A 10,753-nucleotide genomic window follows, 5' to 3' on the forward strand; every position below is an offset into this window, starting at 1 on the left:
AATCATGTTTCCCGATATTTCTTTCTATTCCATGCAGGTATTCACTTTAACTCTTGCATTCTTCCCTGTGTCTCCCACTACCTTCATCTTTCCTCTGCCAATTTCCCTCTTATTATTTACTGCTTCCCTGGCATCCATGTTAACATGCATCTACCCTCTAGCCCATGAATAATTTGGCTCCCCTCCCTCCCACTCCCTGCAATATACATCGTGTGAAACCTGTCAGAGTATTTCTTTTGTCAAGAAAAACTTTTCTAAGTTCTTTACAACAGTGGTCTCATACAATATCTGTCTTTTTCTGATTGACTAATTTCACTCAGCATAATGTCCCCCAGGTTCATCCATGTTGTGAGGTGTTTTACAGATTTGTTGTTAATCTCCTGTTGAAGTTTTAAAAAGAAAGTCCCATGCATGGAAATAAGAAACTCAGGAGGAGTGGGGAAGAGAGTTGTTACATTTAGGCGATTGCAACCAATGTCCTGAAACAAAATGTGCACAACTTGTTAAGTAGAAAACTAATATGCTCCATAAACTTTCACCTAAACTACAATTGGGTTTATAAATTAAGCTCTAATCCAGTATATCTGTGCAAAGCAGTTAAAAAGAATATGTACTTTCTGTGGTATGGTTGATGACAATTATGAAACATTATCTAATTTTAGGATTATTAAAATGTGAAAAGGTACACATCTGGAAAATCAAACAGAAAGTCCTAGATATGTCATTTTATCTCAACATATGTATGAGTTTTTAAAACATGTGCTTTTTTTTCCCCTTTTGGATCTTGAGCCACAAAAATGTATTGACCTATTCAAAAATAAATTAAAATACTTAATGTAATGTTTAATATCTGTACATACATTTAATATCTGTACATACATTCAAAATTCAAAATTGAACAGAAGACATCCTATTTTTCAATTCTTATTTTTATTTTACTAATTCATATGGCTCTTCTTTAATTTGTAAGAACATTTTTAAACTTTTTATTGTGAAGTGGGTGAAGGTTTACAGAGCAGATCCGTTTTCTGCTTAACAATTCATACGCGTTTTGTTTCACGTCATTGACTGCAGTCCCCACGACGGATGTACCATCACTTCTCTTTCTCCCTGGTTCCTGTCTCCATTTCTGTCTTCTAAACTTTGTCCTTGGGCAGATGCTACTCCTTTGATCACACATAGCTTATTATTCTGTTGTGCTTACTGCCCCAGTATTATTGTTCTTCCTATAGACTGGATTGTTGTCTGACTGAAGATTGAGTCCTAGGGGTGAGTTCCTTTCCAGACCTGAAGGGTGACTAAGGGCCACAACCCCAGAGGTACCACCAGTCCCTATGTGACCGGTAAGCCTGATCTTTCTATGATTTTGAGTTTGGGTCCACATTTTTCTCCTACGCGATCTAAGACCTTCTAATGTGATCCCTTTCAGCACAGTTAGCAGTGGTTGTTGTTGCTAAGTGCCATCGAGTCAGTTCTGACTCATAGCAATGCTGCAAGGATTCCTAAGAAGCAACTGGTGGGTTTGAACCACCAACCTTGAGGTTCAAATCAACCATGCACACCAGTGTTTATCCTACAGCGGTACACCAGGACTCCATCAGCAGTGGTAGCTGGTGTAATCTAATTCTGGTCTGAGTGTCATGGAGGCTGAGATTCGCGTGGTCCATTAATCTACTGCACTAATCAAAACATGTACTTTAAAAAAATATAACTTCAATGCCACTTCAAACATTGACAATAATTCCTTGGTATCATCACTCAGTCTATATTCAAATTCCCTAACTTACCTAAAATACAGTTGATTTGTTGAAATAGGAGGCAAACCTCTTGTTTTTAAGTGCTGTCAAGTCGGTTCCAACTCATAGCGACCCTGTATAGGGTTTCTGAGGAGCAGCTGGTGGGTTTGAACTGCAGACCTTGTGGTTCACAGTCCAGTGCTGATCCTACAGTTCCACACCAGTAACCCAGGAGCCAAGCTAGGCCCACACATTTTGTTTGTAGATTATCTCAATGGTAATTTTCACCCCATCTTTCCCCATGACATGGATTTGTTAAAGAAAGATGAGCTGGTCATGAACACTTCAGCTGTAAGATGACGAGAGCCTGAAATAAGAAATAGGTAGAAAGGAGCTCTGGTAGTACAACAGTTAAAAGCTCAGCTGTTAACCACAAGATTGGTAGTTCAACCCCACTCAAAGGCTTCACAGGAGAAAGATCTAGCAATCTGTTCCTATTAAGATGACAGCCTAGAAAACCCTATGGCGTCAGTTCTATTCTGTCACATGGGGTTGCTATGAGTTAGAACCAACTCAAATACACACAACAACAGTGGAACTAAAAAGGAGGAAGTGATCTGAAGAGCCCTGTGGAGTAGAACCAACAGACTTTATCATTTGGTTGAATGTGTTTTAGGCCAGTGTTGTTGTGGGATGGTGTTATCACTCAACAGCTATGAAAGCAACAACAACCATGTGCTGTCTTACAGGGTCCCTGGTGTGACAGGTGAAGGAAGCCTAATCATCCCTCTTGCTGTAGTCCAATGCCTGCCCACTCCCAGCTTGGCAGAATATCTGTACAACTCTCCCATTTCTCCACAAAATTTCCTGTTTATCTCAGATCCTCTGAGCCTTACTGTGAAATGAGTCAGTACTCATATCTTATGCCTGTCCTGGTTTCCAGACGAGCTGTACCCCAGAACCACTCATGGAGTTTTGTTCTGTTTGGTTAAGATTATACTCAAATGCCTGGCCCACTACCCCAGACCTTCTGAATCAGAATCTGTGGACACACTGCTTGGGTTTTAAAACTACCCTCTAATACAGTAAATCCACAGATCTGCATAAAAAAAAAAAAAAAAACCTGTGGAATTCGCTCGTTGTGTGAGTTCCTAAGATAACAATTCTTAAAGCAGACTCTGCCATCAGAGTCACACCCTTTTCATTACAATGTTGAACATGTACCCCAATATGTGTTTGTGGATGATTATGTACAATAATACCACATTGGGCGGAGGTGGGGGGTGGTTGTGTGCCATCGATTGAGTTCTGACTCATAGCAGCCCTGCATAGAGTTTCCAAGGCTATAGGGCTTCTGAAGGTATTAATCTTTATAGGACGCACCTCGTGTGGCATTATAGGATCACACTGGACTTTGAACCACAAAGCCAACAGTTCAAACCCACCAGCTGCTTCTCAAAAACCTTATACAGTAGGGATGGAGAATCTTTTTTCTGGCAAAAGTTATAACATCATTTGCAGGACATACAAAATTATCAACTTCGAAATTAGCCTTTTTTATTTGGTCAATCATTTAATTAACTCACCCCTAATGTGATGGCTGGAACTGCGGTTGCCTTGGCAGGGCCCAAACAAATGATTTAGCAGGCTTTAGGTAGCGTAGTGGTTACGAATCAGGCTGCTAACCTCAAGGTTGGCAGTTTGAATCCACCAGCTGTTCTGCAGGAGAAAGATGAGGCTTTCTGCTCCTGTAAAGATTTACAGCCTTGGAAACCCTGTACAGGGTCACGTTAAGGTCTACAGTATTTAACGACAACATACAGCCCGCAAGCCGGACACTCCCCACTCCTGCTATACAGGGTCGTTATGAATTGGAACTGACTTGAAGGCACTTAACAACAACAAAACATCTTTACAGGAGCAGCCAGCCTCATCTTTCTCTCAGTGAGAGATTGGTAGATTTGAACTACTGACCTTGTGGTTAGCAGCCCAGCTCATAACCACTATGCTACCAGGGCCCCTTCAAATTGTAATAGGCACTTTATAACAGGCACACAGAGACTTTGAAAAGATTGAAAGAACTAAAGGAAAAAGAAAAGTTCTAATATTTCCTTCCTGCATCCCAGTGGTTTCAGTTTCATTTGGAGTCCCACCTGTGAACCACTGCGCTGGGATATTTTCAGAAAGTTGTCTTCGGCCTGAGACTTCCCAGAAAGTCCAGTTTGCAGGGCTTCCAGAAATTACGAAAAACTCTCTCTTCCTATAACATTCATGATCATAACCTCATTCTCTAGTTTGGAAGAGGTTTGCCTGGTTCCCTGCCAGGCTGAGGTTTTCCTCTGCAATGTGTCCAAGGAAACCTTCTTAAAATAGTTGCTGAGCAAACAAGCAATTTACTTCAGCATTCAAAGTTTCGTTGGGTCTAAGCCCTCTATTCTTCATTGTGAACCTCTTAAATCTCTTGGGGGCTCAGGGCACAGAAGTTTCCTGACATGTATTTAAGACTGCAGAGGGAGAGAAAGAGATCAAAGGTCTTGAGGAAGCTGTAAGTAAATCCAGGTAAGGAAGGCTAGGACGTGTAATATAAGTCATCTCTGGGGCTCTTGGTCCCTTCCATTAGGCATCATGTTTCTTTCGTCTGAAATATCTCATTGATTTTTTCCCACAGGTCACTGAAGCTCTATTATTTAGTTCCAATCTTTTCTCTCTCTCTTCTTCAGATTGGATACTTTATAGGGCTCTATCTTCAAGTTCATAAACTCTTATTTCTGTCAGATTCAATCTGCTATCACACCCATTTGGTGAATTCTTTATTTCTGACGTCGTATTTTTTTCACTCTAGAATTTCTTTCTTTTAAAAAATATGTTCCATCTCTTTGCTGAGATTCCCTATTTGTCTATCACTAAGACTATTTTTCTTTAAAAAACAAAAAACCTCATGGGATTTACTTTCTTGTTTGGGTTGTGTAGGATCTGATTTCATAGGCCATCCCAGTTTGGTGTTTCTGTTCCACCTTCTAGTTTGTTGGATAGCGCCCGTGGTCTTAAGAGCTTGCAAGCAGCCATCCAAGGCACAACAGTCGGCCTCTAGTTGCCTGGAGCAGCAGAGGAAAGAAAGCGAGGAATTGTTGTTGTTGTTGTTGTTGAGTGCCATCAAGTTAGTTCCAGCTCACAGCCACCATATATAAGATGAGTTTTAACCATCGACCTTGTGGTTCAAACCAACCTTGCAGGCCACTGCTTATACTTTGTTGTTGTTGTTAAGTACCGTGAAGTCGGTTTTGACTCATAGTGACCCTGTACAGAGTTTCCGAGGCTGTAAATCTTTACGGGAGTAGAACGCCTTATCTTTCTCCCATGGAACCTCTGGTAGTTTCGAACTGCTGACCTTGAGGTTGGCAGCCCAACTCGTAACCACTACACTACAAGAGCTCCAGCACCAAATAGGAGGAGGAAATGTAATGTGTGGTCAGTTGCCTCCAGGAACAACTGCCTCCATTGCCATGAGACTAGGAGAAGGGGAGATGCGGACCACCATTACTGAGTCTATGGAAGAATCCTGATCAAAAGCTGAGGTCATGGGGGAACTACAGTGGCTCAAATTCTCATAGACTCTAGATTTCCTGGAGCCATGGAGGGTGGATGAACCTCTGAAACGCTTGCCCTGAGATAATCTTTCAACTTTGAATCAAAAATAGCCCCTGAAGTCTTCTTAAAACCAAACAAGAGTTTAACTTAACTGGTAAAAATAGCACGATGTTCTTTTGAGAATTATCTACATGGGATCAAAGAGAGAACAGCAACTTGAAAGATTAGATAGGAACTTTATGGGGCAGTGGATTTAATGTTAATGCAGAAGGCACAACTCAGAAACGGAGAGTGAGAAGACTCACCGATGTCATTAAATGATATAAGTAGAAATTGTTGAATTGAGTCCTGGTGTGGCGCTGTGGGTTAAGGTGCCAGACCACAAAGCCATTTGAACGACTAGGTCAGTGGTTCAAGCTCACCAGCTGCTCATCAGAAACCCCGTACAGGGTCGCTATGGGTCGGAATTGACTCAATGACACTTAACAACAACAACATTCTCAACAATAATAAAATATATCTTTTTGTTTTGTTTCAGTTTTGAAAAATAAACTGTATTTTGAAAAATAAACTGTATTTAACCTCTAGAATACTACACATTTCTAATTACAAAGTCCTAGTGTAATTTTAACATCTGGTTGATTTCAGAGTCTATTTCTACTGATTGCTATTGTTGTTAAGTACCCTTGAGTCTGAACTGACTTATAGTGACGCTGTATAGGGTCTCCAAGAATGCCTGGTAAGTTTGAACTGCCGACCTTATGGTTCAAACCGACCTTTAGGTGGAGTGCTGATCCTACAGTGCCATACCAGGACTTGGAAAGACAGTTCTGGCACATGCGGCCAGAAGCAAAATTTCTCTTCTAAATTCTTCATCTGAATTAACTCATTTAATCCTCACAGCAACTCATATGTTTTCAAAGTTGACAGTTGTGTTATTTTTAAGTGCTGTCGAGTTGGTTCAGACTCATAGCAACCCTGTATAGAGTTTCTGAGGAGCAGCTGGTGGGTTTGAACCATTGATGTTGCAGTTAGCGGTCCAGTGCTTATCCTACAGCACCACAAAGATGAGAATGTTGTTGTTGTTAAGTGCCATCAAGTCGATTCCAACCCATAGAGCCCTTGTATAGGGTTCCCAAGAAGAAGGTGGTGAGCTTGAAACACAGACCTTGCAATTCAAACGACTTTGCATTCTGATGCATTAGCTCACAGTGCCACACCAGGACTCCAAGAACCCAGGAGGCTCCTGAAAAATCAAGTCAGTGCTTTTATTTTCATCTGAGCCAATACTTGGCCTTTCAGCCTTCAGAACGATGAGAAAATGAATGTCTATTCCTTATGAGACATGGAGGTAGGAGAGAGAGAGAGAGATGTGGAAGTTGGGAAGAGGAGATGTTACAATGTTTGATAATCAGTGCCCTGGGGTCAGATTATACAAGGAAAACTCAAAGATGCCAACACCATGGCCAAATTTCTGTCATATGCCATCCTCCCAGAATGAAGTTCCCTATTGCTTACCCTGGTGAAGGGAGACTCTAAGTGACTGAGATCTCATTTGACTGGAGACTTGAAGAAATTCAGGTTTTAGAAGAGATATGCATCCCACAACTGTAGCTCAGCACTCTCTCTGAGTTCGAGACCCAGATCCCCAACTAGATTTTTCTGGTTGGACGCCTCCAGCTCAATACACTCAAAGCTAAACACCATCTTCCCCTCCTCACCCTTCAACTAGAACTTGTTCTTCCTGTGCTGCTTATGTAAATATTATCACCATCCACTCAGTGTAGAGCAGAAATACTGGCATGGTGCTTCAGAAAGCTCTGAGGAGTAAGTCAGCCATTCATTCTTACATCCCGGTGTGTGTGTGGTGGTGGGGGGAAGGGGTCAGAGAAGATTTCATTTTAAAATTAAGTTTTCCGCTTAAATAATTAGAAAAAACCACTGTAGAAGGGAATGCAATACAATGAAGCAGAAGAGACTCAAAAGTCTTCAAAGTCAAAGCCATCGAAAAGCCTGGGGGACTGGATAGGGTAAGAGGTTGATGTCTACTCCAGGGTTTCCAACTGGTGCATCCCCGTTTGACCCACTGCTAGAATTTGCATCTCCTCACTGGATATACTGTATCAGAACCTACATTTTAGCCAAGATCCCCAAGGGAGTCTTATGTATACATAAGATAAGAAAAATAAGTTAAGATTAGATAGGATAAGAATCACCAAGGAATCTTGTTAAAATGTAGATTGACTCAGTATACCTGAGATGGAAATGAAAATTCTTTGCAGGGTGTTGAACCAGAATGAACCAATTGGAGGGAGCTGGAGTAGTGGACACAGGTGAATGACCACAAGGAGTGTTCAGTAAATGTCCTTCATTGGTTGTGTTCATCTAGGTGCTTGGGGCAGGAGAGGGGACTAACCAAGTCTGCACTCAGTTCAGAAGAGCCCAGGGATCAAATTGCTTCCTCTTTTTCTGGACAAACCCCACTGCCCTCCATGACTCTTCAGGAATCCAGTGTCTGATGTCTACCAGGCAAATGTTGAGCCCAAAGCCTACTTGGACTACTTCAAGTTTGGCTAAAATCTCTTGGATGATGAATTTCTCCATTTCCTTCTGAAACACCACTTTTAAGTTAGGTGCCCGTCTCTTTCTGCCCTGCTTGGAGTGAGGGGCAGTGTCCTAGAATGGGGTAAGGGAAATGGTTGTACAGCTTCTTAATCTAGTGCTGGTTTTCCTTCAACCCTGGGGAAGACTTTTCTGTAGAGAGGGAAGTAGCTATTTAACTTTTAAATAAGTTGTTGGTGTCCTGCAATACTGGAGGGGGTTTAGAGGGGGTGGAAGGAGGTCTGCTGTGTTATAACTGCTCTACAAGAAAATTTCAGTTATGTCTGATGGTAGAATGTCCTCGAGGTCTCTGAGATCAGCACTGAAGTGGGACATCTGAATCCCTTTGTTATTTCTGTCCCCCATGAATTCTGAGCTCTGTGGTCTTTGATGTCCTGAGTGGACCTGTTTCCCCCTATTCCTCACAAAAAAGGCTTCAAGGACATCAGAAGGTGGAGGAAGCCTAGATCTGAATTCAGGTGGCCCTCACTATTCTACTTGGTTGTCAAAAACACTGAAGGAGTGGTGGTTCTGGGATGTGTCCCCAGAAGATAATGATGCTAGGCTGGCTGGGTCATTAAACTCAAACAATGGGTATCTTTTTGTGATTCTCAAACTAGAAAAAACATAACCCAAAAGATGGAATTGTTCAGTTAAAATTTTTCTGCCACAAAATGTTCTTCTATCTTTGATGCCTGTCTCAACTTGTCTGCCCTGGCACCTTAGGAGTAAAACAAATAAAAAGGGAGCAAATGAAAAATAGCAACAGGACCTAGGTACAGGCTTGGTTCAGCCGCCTGTTTTTATCTTCGACCTGAGTGTCTGCAGCTCTGATTTGATACTATACACAAATACAACTACTGCGGTGGCATATTTCCTGCCCGTGAAACTGTTTATAATTTCTGTAATTGAATGAAAGAGATGACTATTTCATGGTGTTCTACAAAAGGACTAATGTTCCCAGGTGTTATGCCATCTGATGGCATTTAAGAACTGCAGTAGGAACTCATAGATCAGACGGCGAGAGCACCAGGTCAAGCAGATGGACCCAGACGAAAAGCATCTCTTATTGAACAATAGGCTAAGTATAAGAGGACCCTTCTAGGCCAGTTTTCTCTCTTGGCTGCCTTGTAATTTACCTGGGAATATCCTCCTTGTTGTTACCAGCTGCCATTGACTTGTCTCCTAACTCATGGTAAGCCCATGCACAACTACATCATTAGGTCTTTCTTTCCCATCCAACTTAGTCTGGAAACTGCTGAAAAGTGCTCAGCATCATAGCAACACACAAGCACCTACTGACACACAGGTGGTAGCTGTGTTTGAGCTGCACTGGCTGGGAGTCCAACCCAGGTCTCCCACATGGAAGGCAAGAATGCTACCCCTGGAGCACTAGTGTTGTCTTGGAAGTCCCTTGCAAGGATCCAGTTTTGTGTCCACCCAGGTTCTCCCTGACTAGAGGCAAGGCAAGCTAGGCAGAGGGGATTACAGGCACGTGAGCAGGCCCTATCTTCTCCTTTTCGCTTCCGCAGTGATAAGCCTAGTTCTGGGAATATTATTGGTGCTCAATAAATGTTTGCTGATTGATCTTTAGAATATTATAGGTGGCTTCATTTGGGCATCAGCTAAAAGGGCCTGGAATAGGGAGCCAGTGTCTTCAGAAATATGACCAGATTTCTCTTAACAATTTATAGTGGAAATTTTACATTGAAGTGACAAAGCTGAAGGCATTTTGAGACCCCCTCCCCTGTAAGCCCTCCTACTCCTAATACTCCCCACCCCAAAATCATATATGCTCAGTGCTGGAGATGGTGCTAACTGGTGCTTTCTGTTGACACAGAAAATTGAAAAATCCCTAATCTCAGACTTTGCTGTTGTTAGGTATCCTTGAGTTTAGTTGTACCCATCTCATGTGTACACAATAGAACTCTGTAGGGGTCTCAAGTCTGTAACCTTCAGAAGCAGATTGTCAGGCCATCTCTCCAGATGCCTCTGTGTAGATTTGAGCTGCCAAACCTTCAGCTACTAGTTGAGTACTTAGCCGTTTGCACTATCCAAGAACTCTAATCTTATAGCTTATATCCTCAAACAGTTGATCCTGTCTTACAGCCAAAATAAACAAGTCTCTCCAAAAATCCTGGTGCTGTTGAGTTGCTTCCAACTCATAACAACCCTACAGGTCCGAGTAGAACTTCTCCATAGGGTTTCCAAGGCTGTAATCTTTACGGAAGCAGACTGCCACATCATCCTGTGGAATAGCTGGTGGGTTCAAACCCCTGACTTTTTGGATAGCAGCTGAGTGCTTAACTACTGCACCACAGGGCTCCCTAAATGTCTTCAATGGAGTCCAGGGTAGAACCTTTGTGGAGGAATGGACTTTAGAGCCATGCTTTGGTTCTGAGTGCTTAGAATGTTCCTATTCTTAAACAGGTGGATTGAAAGGGAATCTCCCTGTGCCTGAGGTGGCCTGCTAGGATGCCTGGTACCACCTCTGAACCTTGCCTTGGTCCAGGGGCTATAAGGTGCTGTTCAGAGCTTTGCGTCCAGCTTCCAGGTAGCGAGTGACAAGAAGTTCTTCACACTGACCCTGGATGAGGAGTCCCTTCATGAGGCCCTGCAGAGAAAGGCTTCATCGATGAGAAGTTAAAGAAGGCTCAGTGGACAGCAGGGACACAGTTTGACAATAGGGATGTTCTTCCCATGGCCTAAAGAAAGGATCGTTAAAACAACAGTCTGAAGGAGCCCGCCATTCTGCCACCTCATTTACTCTCCTTTTTGTTTGTTGTTGTTGTTACTAAGTGCTGTTTAGTTGATTCTGACTCTAGCAG

This window comes from Chrysochloris asiatica, unplaced genomic scaffold (genome assembly GCF_000296735.1).
Source record: "Chrysochloris asiatica unplaced genomic scaffold, ChrAsi1.0 scaffold00008, whole genome shotgun sequence".
Lineage (NCBI taxonomy): Eukaryota > Metazoa > Chordata > Mammalia > Afrosoricida > Chrysochloridae > Chrysochloris > Chrysochloris asiatica.